The following is an 11,906-nucleotide window of genomic DNA, read 5'->3' on the forward strand; positions in this document are numbered from 1 at the left end:
GACTCACATTCAGTATGACCTAAAATCTCCAATCTTATACTTATAATTTAAATAATGGGTCTGATTAAATAGGCTGTGTTCTGCATGATGTTTGCATCTTGGAAAAAATTAAATTGGTGACCTGAAGTGATAGGAAAAAAAAAACAGAAAGTAATCAAATTATTGTTATTATTTTAATATTATCTTGTGGTTTTGAATAAATTATCGATTCTATCTGAGCCTCCCTTATCTCTCAGATGGTCATACTATTATCTGTAGATCAAAGTGTTTTGTAAAGTATAATATATGTTCAATAAAAATAAAAGTTATTATTATCTCACTCTCTTAATTTCCAATGACATTCAGATAGAAATGGTCCTAGAACAAATGACTATCATTTTTCATTCTTTTAAAATTATTATATCATCTATTGCACAAGTGGAAAAGTAACTTCTGTTTTTCATACATGAACAAAGGTATTTGAATATATACTACTCTGTAGATTGACTAAAAGTACACTCATCACAAAATCAGTTGTTGGTAGGAATGATATGAACTTCAAAGAAGTCCCACATAATTTCACTTTTTTTTGGGAAAGCATTCTATTTCAGAGAACTTAGAGATTATGAATTTTTATGGGCCAATTTTGTATCTGGATAATTGTAATTTACAGTTCAATATCAATGATAATTGGTCATTTTAACAACAGTTTATTGGTTTAATTCTCAAGGATATTTTGAAGTATGTAGTATGGAGATTTGTCATCATTATGACAAAAAAAAAGATAGTACATCAGTTTCTAATAGATGATTCTAGCCATTAGGTCATGTTATACATTTTATGGGTATAATAGGAAAAAATGTAACCTACTACAGGTATCAAAAATTGGAATGTAACCCCCCTCACTGAAGGTATTAAGGAAGAGGTTACTTAGCCACTTGTTAGGATTGTATAGACATTTCCCATTCAAATTACAGTTAATGGGATCATAAGTTCATAGGCAGAAGTTCATCTCATAAAACCATATCATTTTTTTTTTGTTTTTTTTGAAGGAAATTGGGATTGAGTGACTTGCTTAAGGTCACATGGCTAGTTTTTGTCTTAAGAGTCTGAAGTCGGATTTGAACTCAGCTCCTCCTGACTCCAGGGCCAGTGCTCTATTTGCTGCATCACCTAGCTACCCCAACCATGGCATTTTTAATTATGAGGAAGCTGCCAAAGGCAGGCCTGGAAGGTGTGGTCAGCAGAGGCAGGCCCAGAAGGGGCCTGATCAACTCAGAGGGCAAGTCTTCCCACCAACCACAAGGGCCACTACCAGGCCTATCACCAAAGGGCTGGGACTGGAAAGAGCAAGGTAAGAACCAATACAGGGGCCCCTGTCCTGGACAGCAAATACTCCTGGGGCTACTACTTCATAGCCCAGAAATTTAAAAAACAAAGCCCCTATCAGGACCTTCAAAGACCAGGAAGACAGAGTGAACCTCACCTGCTCCAAACCACCCTCTGACCCTGCAAACATAGTAACTCTTGCCACAGGGCAAAACCCTCAACAGAAAAGGCTTGGGATCCCTAGAGGAAGGGCGTGGCTAGGGTCCTGCCTCAAAATGGGTAGAGAGCAGACTACAAAGACAAAGACTCTGGGGTCCTACTATCCTCAGAGGGAGGAAAACAAACTTAGAAGGAGACAATGTGGACTCCAAACCCAGAGCTGAAACATCAACAGGGAATGGGTCCCAAGCACAGAAAGCTCTCCTAGATAAGATCAAAAGGAACTTTGAAAACCTAATGAAAGAGATAGAAGACAAAATGCATAATTCTCTCAAAACCAAAATTGCAGAATTAGAAAAACATTATAATGAAGAAAACATCTCTCTAAAAAGAAAAGCTTATGATATGGAAAAGGAGCTCCAAAATTAACCAAGGAAAATGATTTGCTAAAAACTAGAATCAACCAAATTGAAATAAATAACTCTATGAGGAACCAAGAATTAGTCAAACCAAACAACAAGAATGAAAAATTAGAAAAAGAGGTAAAATACCTCAAAGAAAAAATAACTGACCTGGAACACAGATCCAGGAGAGATAATATGAGAATCATAGGATTACCAGGAAATCATGATAAAAAAAATGAGCCTGGAAAACATTCTCCAAGAGCTCGTTAAGGAAAACTGCCCTAAGATACTAGAACTTGAGGGTAAAATAGAAATTGAGAGAATCTACCAGACACCTGCTGAAAGAGATCCCAAACTGAAAAGTCCTTGAAATGTTGTGGCCAAACTCCAGAACTACCATATAAAAGAGAAAACACTTAAAGTGGCCAGAAAGAAACAATTCAAAGATTGAGGGTCCACAGTGAGGATTGCACAGGATTTGGCAGCCTCTACACTAAAAGATCAGAGGCAGTGGAATACAATTTTCCAGAAGGCAAAAGAGCTTGGGTTACAACCAAGGATCACATACCCAGTGAGCATATTCTTCCAGGCAAAGAGATGGTCATTCAATGATATAACATAGTTCCAGACCTTCTTGATAAAAAAGCCAGAAGTCAATGGAAAATTCAACCTCCAATTACTAGATGCAACAGTGACATAGAAAGGTAAACAAGGAAAACGCACACAACCCGTGCTATTTGATAAGACCAAACTGGTTATAGACAATTAGAGGGTATGAGTACAAAATACACAAAATGATGATTTAAAAAAATCTTATTAAGGACTACAAAGGGACTGAAATGGAAGAAAGGGAATGAATGAACTGGAAAAGGGCAAATTATGCCACACAAATAGGCACAAAAATTGTATAGCAGAGGAAAAGAAGGAATCATATGAGTTTTTTCCTCGTTGGTTCTGGTGCAAGGAGGGAATAACAACCAGTTAAGCATAGGACTCTATGGAGAAGAAAAGCAAAAATTATCATTTTAGAGGGAAAGAGGGAAGGGAGAGGAGCTTTGCATGAGATTTGTTCCTGTTACTCTTGGTGCGAAGAAGAAATAACATACTTCATTAAGCATAAAATTATCCTACAGGCAGTAGGAGGGGGAAAGGGCTATGAAAGGGGAGGGTGGTTTGTAGGGAGGGAAGAAGTAAGGAAAAAGGGGAAGAAAAGGGAGGGGGGCTGATAAGAGAATACTGAGGGAGGGGGTGGTCTAAAGGAAAACTATAAAGGTGGGAAGGGAGAAGGGAGAAATATATGAACATAAATGGGCCAGGAATAGGATGGAGGGAAAGAAACAGATGACAATCATAACTGTAAATGTGAATGGAATGAACTCTTCCATAAAATGGAGATGGATAGCAGAATGAATTAGAAATCATAATCCTACAATATGCTGTTTACAAGAAACATATGAAACAGAGGGATACACACAGGGTAAAGGTAAAAGGCTGGCATAAAATGCATCATGCCTTGGCTAATGTAAAAAAAAGAAACAGGGGTAACAATCCTTATCTGAGATAAAGCAAAAGCAAAAATTGATGTAATTAAAAGAGATAAGGAAGGAAACTATATCCTGTTAAAAGGCACCATCGAGAATGAAGCAATATCACCACTTAACATATATGCACCAAGTGGTACAGCATCTAAATTCCTACAGAAGAAGGTAAAGGAATTAGAGGAAGAAATAGATAGCAAAACTATACTAGTAGGAGACCTTAATCTCTCCCTCTCTGAACTTGATAAATCCAACCTCAAAATAAACAAGAAAGAAGTTAAGGAGTTGAACAGGATTTTAGAGAGAATAGGTATGATAGATCTCTGGAGAAAACTGAATGGGGATAAAAAGGAATATACTTTCCTCTCAGCGGTTCATGGCACATACTCAAAAACTGACCATGTTCTAGGTCATAAAAACCTCACAACTCTATGCAATAAGGCAGAAATATTAAATGCATCCTCCTCAGATCATGATGCAATAAAAATCATATGCAATAAAGGGCCATGGAAAGACAGACTAAAAACTAATTGGAAATTAAACAATTTAATCCTAAAGAATGAGTGGGTCAAAAAAGAAATTATAGAAACAGTCAGTAATTTCATTCAAGAGAATGATGGTAATTAGACAACATACCAAAATTTTTGGGATGCATTAAAGGCAGGTCTTAGGGGAAGTTTTATATCCCTGAGTGCATACATGACTAAATTAGAGAAAAGGGAGGTCAACGAATTGGGCATGCAATTGAAAAACCTAGAAAAAGAACAAATTCAAAATCCCCAATTAAATACTAAATTAGAAATATTGAAAACCAAAGGAGAGATTAATAGATTTGAAATTAAGAAAGCTCTTTAATTAATAAATAAAACTAAGAGCTGGTTTTAAGAAAAAAACCAACAAAATTGATTGACCCTTAATCAATATGATAAAAAATGAAAGAAGATAACCAAGTTATGAGTATCAAAAATAAAAAGGGTAAATCTACCTCCAATGAAGAGGAAATCAAAACAATAATTAAGAATTATTTTTCCCAATTGTATGCACATAAATTTGACAATCTTAGGGAAATGGATGAATATTTACAAAAATACAAGTTGCCCAGATTAAATGAAGAGGAAGTAATTACTTAAATATCCCCATCTCAGAAAAAGAAATTGAACAATCCATTAGTCAACTCCCTAGGAAAAAATCTCCAGGGCCAGATGGATTTACTAGTGAATTGTATCAAACATTTAAAGAACAATTGATTCCAATACTCTACAAACTATTTGGGAAAATTAGTGAAGGAGTCCTACCAAATTCTTTTTATGACACAAATATGGTACTGATACCTAAATCAGGAAGAGATAAAACAGGGAAAGAAAACTATAGACCAATCTCCTTAATGAATATAGATGCAAAAATTCTAAATAAAATACTAGCAAAAAAGACTTCAGCAACTTATCTCAAGAATAATACACTTTGATCAGTTAGGATTTATTCCAGGAATGCAAGGATGGTTTAATATTAGGAAAACCACTAGTATAATTGATCATATCAACAATAAAACTAGCAGAAACAACATGATCATCTCAATAGATGCAGAAAAAGCTTTTGCGAAAATACAATATCCATTCCTATTAAAAACATTAGAAAATATAGGAATAAATGGAGCCTTCCTTAAAATAATAGGTAGCATCTATTTAAAGCCATGAGCAAGTATTATATGTAATGGGGAGAAGCTAGAAGCATTTCCCATAAGATCAAGGGTGAAACAAGGGTGTCCACTATCACCCCTCATTCAATCTGGTACTAGAAATGTTAGCAATACCAATTAGAGAAGAAAAACAAATCAAGGGAATCAAATTAGGCAAAGAAGAAAACAAGCTCACTCTTTGCTGATGATATGATGATATACTTAGAGAATCCTAGAGAATCAAGTAAAAAACTTCTTGAGACAATAAATAAGTTTGGCAAAGTTGCAGGATATAAAATAAACCCACATAAAACCTCAGCATTCCTATATATTTCCAATGAAATTCAACAGCAAGGGATAGAAAGAGAAATCCCATTTAAAGTTCTATAGACATTAAAAAAATATTTGGGAATCTACCTGCCAAAACAAACCCAGGACCTATATTACCACAACTATAAAACAGTTTTCACACAAATAAAGTCAGATCTAACTAATTGGAAAAATATCAATTGCTCATGGCTGGATAGAGCTAATATAATAAAAATGACAATTTCACCTAAATTAAATTATATATTTAGTGCCATACCAATTAATTTACAAAAAACTACTTTATAGAGTAAGAAAAAAATAGTAACAAAATGCATTTGGAAGAATAAATGGTCCAGAATATCGAGGGAATTAATGAAAAGAAGTGATAGGGAAGGTGGACTAGCTATACTAGATTTCCATCTGTATTATAAAGTAGCACTCATCAAAATTACTTGGTACTGGCTGAGGAATAAAGGAGTGGATCAGTGGAATAGATCAGGCACACGAGATTCAGAAGTCAACGACTATAGTAATAAATTGATTGATAAACCCCAAGGCCCTGGTTTTTTGTGATAAGAACTCACTATCTGACAAAAACTGCTGGGAAAAGTGGAATATAGTATGGCAGAAACTGGACATAGACCATTATCTAACACAATATACCAAAATCAAGTCTAAGTGGGTGCATGATTTAGGTATAAAGGTTGATACTGTAAGCAGTCTCAGAAAACAAGGAATAGTTTACCCATCAGATTTGTGGAGAGGGAAAGACTTTATGACTAAAGAAGAATTAGAGAACATTATAAAATGTAAAATGGATAATTTTGACTACATGAAATTGAAAAGCTTCTGTACAAACAAAGCCAATGTAACCAAGATTAAGAGGGAGGTAGGAAATTGGGAAACAATCTTTACAACCTATGTCTCTAACAAAGGAATCATTTCTAAAATATACAGAGTATTGAGTCAAATTTATAAGAATACAAGCCATTCTCCAATTGATAAATGGTCAAAGGATATGAACAGGCAATTTTCAGAAGAAGAAATTAAATATATCTATAAGCACATAAAGAAATGCTCTAAATCACTATTGATTAGAGAAATGCAAATCAAAACAACTCTGAGGTACCACATCTCACCATTCAGATTGTCTAAAATGACAAAACAGGAAAATGACAAATGTAGGAGAGGATGTGGGCAAATTGGAACACTAATGCATTGCTGGTAGAGTTGTGAACTGATCCAGCCTTTCTGGAGAGCAATCTGGAATTATGCCCAAAGGGCTATAAATACTTTCATATCCTTTGACCCAGCAATACCACTCCTAGGGTTATATCCCAAAGAGATCATAGAAGTGAGAGATTGACCCATATGTACAAAAATGTTTATAGCAGCTCTTTTTGTGGTGGCAAAAATTTGGAAATTAACGGGGTGCCCATCAGTTGGGAAATGGCTGAACAAGTTGTGGTATATGCATGTTATGGAATACTATTGTGCTATAGGAAACGAGGAGCAGACGGTCTTCATATTTACCTGGAGAGGCTTAAAAGAACTGATGCTGAGTGAGAAGAGTAGAACCAGGATAAATTTGTACACAATTACAGACACAACGTATGTGTGATGATCAACTTTGACAGACTGAACTCTTCTCAGCAATGCAGTGATATAAGTCACTCCCAAAAGACTCATGAAGGAGACAAATATATGCATCCAGAGAAAGAACTAGAAAGAACTGAGTTTATATCCAGGTGCAAGCAAAATACCCGATCTATTTCCTTCTCTTGTTTTTCTACCATTTTTCATTCCATCTGATACAATCTGTCTTTATAACCTGACTAATGTATAATGTGAAAGTATTTACAGATCCTATACTTGACTGTATGCCGCCATGGCGGGGGGGGAGGAGAGGGAAGGGCACAAAATGTGAAACTCAAGGAACTGTGGAATTGAATCCTGTAAACTAAAAGAAAACTAATTAAAAAATAAAAATAAACATATAAATAAATAAAATAAAAAATAAAAAAAGAGTCCATGGGGGGAAAATAAATAAATAGATATGAGAAAGCTGAGATGCAGAAAAGATAAATGCCTTATCAAATCACACAAGTAGCCAATGTCAGAGCTAAGAATTTAATTGAATTGCTCCTACTGTAAGGCAATGCCTTTAAATTGTACTAAATTATTGTTTGAGTCTTTTCCAACTCTGATGTTGTCTATCTGTGAAGTTACACCTTCTCAAAGACACTTTTTCCTCATTGAAAATGATGGGGTTGTATTAAATAAAGTCCTTTACATATAAAACATTCCATGATTCTGAAGTTTTAGTTGATGGAGATTTAGTCAGATTATCCAAAACTGCTGCATATCATTTCTGTTTTACAGACATTTTCAATCCGTGTACAGAATTGGAAAGAAAACAGACCCCATGCCCCACCCCGCATCCCCCAAACAAAACAAGTATTTATTAACTTATTAAATAATCAAACGGTTTATAGGCTTAATGACCACCCAATAGGGTTTTGACTTTTCTACATTTTCTGCAAATGCCCACACTTTAAAAATTAAGTTTGTTTCAGAAGCCTGGTTATAGTGTTTGAAAGCTCTGTTTTAGTTAAAAGCACTTGCTCCTGTTTTTCTTTAAGGCATTTCTTCTTTGAATTTCTTCTTTAAGGCATTTCTTCTTCTGCTAGGATACTATTTGTATTTTCAACAACGATTTGAACATTTCAGCAAAATAAAAAGAAATAAAGAGAACAACCTTTGAGGAGGACTTTAGGTATGACATAAAGCCAAATTGAAAACGGCTTGTGATCTCTATCCAAAGCAATGAGGCCATTAGTAGGAGGGAAAATTGGGAGCATGAGAAGCAAAGAGGTTTCTTTCTTTCTTCCTTTTTCCTGAAAGGGGAGCACAGTTATAGGGGAAAGATGCTGCATAGGTGGTTGCCATGTTAGTCATGTTTGAGTTTCTGTTTTAACTATAGGAAGCTTAGTACAAAGTGTGCTTTCCTGGTTTCACTCAGGAAGAAGAGCTAGCAGCTCAAATTAGGGTGAGAACAGTAAGAGAATCAGGAACAGATGAGGTCTTAGAGTAATTACAGCTGGCAAATTACTACAGGTTTCAACATCTAAAGTTACCAGCTTCAATCAAGCTCTGATGCCCCACAGTTTCATACAAAGATGGTAGAAACAGGCAAGTGCCTTTCAGTGGCTCTATAAGGCCTGACAATTGGAGCTACTTTTTAGGAAGCTTCCAGGTGAGTTCTAATTAGAGTGGGAAGATTTCAGTCAAAACAAGTTCAAATAGTGTTGTAAAGTCATTTTGGTTCAAGGTAGTATACATATATATGTATATATACATATTTGTAATAAGATGAAAAGTGGCACTGTGATTTACATATTATAGTGTACACTTCAATGAAGATGCCCTTCAAATGATTCTACCAGTTTAATATATAAGTGCATTTTTGAATTACAGAGAGTCTTTTGACCTGAATGGTGAGAACGAATGCCCAAATGGCAGAACCTAATAACAAAATGACCAATTTATGTGGAAGATACATTTTAATTTTCAGTTATTTCCCTTCCAAACTTTGTAAATAGGGAATTAATGGAAACAAGACATTTTAATATCATTTAGAAGAGCTAACATTTAGAAACACTCATATATATTGATAGGAAAGGAAAAAATTCAGTGTTTCAGAGATGAAGTAGGCTGATATCTGAGGCAGCATATCTTAATATTAGTTGGAGATATAAATTGTTTCTTTTAATTAACTTAAGTAAATGTGGATTTAATTTAGTAAAGAATCAGAAAGCTACATTCAACTGTGGATACCATATGGTTCAAGCCCAGCATTCTATAGATGAAGAAAACGAGGCTCAGAGAGGTCAGTATCTGGTCAGTGATCCGACATATACTGTCAGAACTAGCACTAGAACATAGTTTGTCAATCTGTTAAACTTTTATAAACTTTCCTCTTTACAGTATGGTTATTTAGTTATTGACAATATAATTTATAATTCAAAGGTTTGCACTATCATGGGATATCGGTTGTAAATAATTTTTTCCATCATCTCTAATCTATTATTTGTACCTCCTTACCCTGAGCAATTCTAAGGAAAGAAATAAAAACTTTTAATTGGGAAGTGCAAAACCTATTTAAGAAGCCTCTTAACTTGAACTATAAAGCATACATCAAGCTTGTGTTTTTAATAATGATGTTTAACCTACTACTGAGAAGAATGATTTAGGAGCCTGCCTGTTCAATATATCTTAAAGATCATCTACTGACATAAATTTTGGGCTATTTGGAATGGAGGGTAGGGAGCAGACAGGATAACTTATCCCTCCCTTACTCAGCTTCAGGTAGGACAATATGGGTCAGGAAATAGTGCACCTGAATAAGTCATGGATTGAGGGGATGAATACTTTGAAGAAAATAGGATACCCATTGATTTACAAATGTCTTCCTCTCTGAAAAGAGAGGAAGACATTTATTTACCATAGACCTGCAGAGCTCCGAGTGGAGAAGATACAATGTTGCTTCCAACATTTGGGGGGACAGAGCTGAAGAAGCATGAATCCTAGGAAGAAGGAACATTACTAAGAGGATGTGACATAAATAAAGCGGAAATAGTGGAGAGACCCTTAAGACACAGTCCTTCTGGAGTCTTCCTTCTTTCCATTTCATTCTTCTCTTTGAGTAAGTAATGGCTCACCTCATTAGTTTTGTGCATGTATGTATACATGTGTACACATGTTTGTGTATGTATGAGTATAAAATCAGCGTTTGTAATTTGTTGTCCAGATTAGGTATGTGTGTGTGTGTGTGTGAGTGGGTGTGCATGCATACAAATCAGTGTTTGGCATTTCTTGACCATGTTAGCTAGCTAACAAAGAACTTGCTACTTTCAATAAAAATAATCCATATAAGGGATCAAATCAAATTGCGAGTTTATTTATTGGAAGCTGTTGGCCCCACATTCCAGTTAAGGACATTGACTGGGCTCTTCTCTCCTCTCTTTTCCTTCCTATAAGTCAAAGGAACACATCTTAGCCCTTCTTCAAACCTTGACAAAAGCATGAAAAGCACTGTTTGGCCCATGATATGTATCCACTGGCATCTCATTCCCGTCCCCTTTTCAAGAATAATTTATGCATTTAAAGTAATTGTTATGAATGATATTTTCATTATGGAAGTCATTTTTCAGATAGTAAGAAATGACTAAGCTAAGAACTTCCCTTGATTATCAGTGTGCTTATAAAAGGTTTGTATGATTCTCATTGAACTAATCATTTCCCCTATTGTTTCATTCACGGTCTTTATTAAATACTTCTCTTTTAAAAAAGTCACAATTGCATCTTCATTTTGTGAGTTTTGGCTCTCTAGATGTTCTATTGACCAGTGTCTAGAAATCCTAAGTAGAATTTGCATTTAACAAATTTGGCGTGTTGCAGGCTTATTAACAGATGTCAATTAATAATGGAAAAAAAACGAAACAAACTCAATGAAGTAACAGTTTGAATCGATATGTTTGTTTTTTAAAAATTTTTAAGTGATAAATTATTTAATGAAGTTGAATTTTTATATGTTCTCTTAATGTTAATTTTAAGGAATTGCATACTTTTAACATAAGGAAGAGAAGGCTTAGGACAGGAGTTTTGTGTGTCTGTGTTTGTGTCTTTTGTGTATGTTTGTGTGTGTGCTCATGTATGTGTGCATATGTCATGAGCCATTTTGGGAGTATGGTGAAATCTATGAACTACTTCTAAGAATAATGCTTTAAATGCATAAAATAAAATATATATTCTTACATTTGAAATAAAGATATCAACTTCATGTAAGTTTATGGCCCATAGGTTAAGAATCCCTGTTTACGTGTCTCTTTCAAAACCTAATGCCCGCTTTTGAATATAGTAGGGATTTAATATTTATTAAATGGCTGAATGTATATAATAATAAATAAAATATAAAATAAATTTATATGGAAACATTTCATTTTACACATTGTATAAGTTTATAACTTCAAATCTGAAACTAGATTTGAATCAAGTTATTAGAGTATAAGATCATCTATTTAGATTTAGAATGAACTTCAGAGTTTCTTCTAGTCCAGTCTACTCATCTTTTAGATGAGACATCTAGAATCCAGAGGATTTAACTGACTTGTACAGAATCACAGGAGCATTAAGTAGAAGAACTAAAATTTAGCCTCAGGCCTTCTGACTTCAAATCTAGTACTCTTTCTACAATAGAAGGACTGTGATTAAACCATCATCCATCCACCCATCCATCTATTCACTGATGTTATATAAATTATATGGTCTTAGAGAAGGTGCCGTCCCTCTTATGACTGATGTCCAATTTGTCCTTTTTACATCTTGTTTGCACAAGTTTGTTTACAAGTTGTCTCTCCCGTTAGACTGAGTTCCTTGAGAGAAGGAACTGTCTTCTTCCTTTCTTTGTATCCCTGGTCCTTCACACTGACACATATTTGCCATTTAATAAAT

Source organism: Petaurus breviceps, unplaced genomic scaffold (assembly GCF_028583685.1).
Source record: "Petaurus breviceps papuanus isolate PSGF00001 unplaced genomic scaffold, PetGlider_PUasm1.0 90804, whole genome shotgun sequence".
Classification (NCBI taxonomy): Eukaryota; Metazoa; Chordata; class Mammalia; order Diprotodontia; family Petauridae; genus Petaurus; species Petaurus breviceps.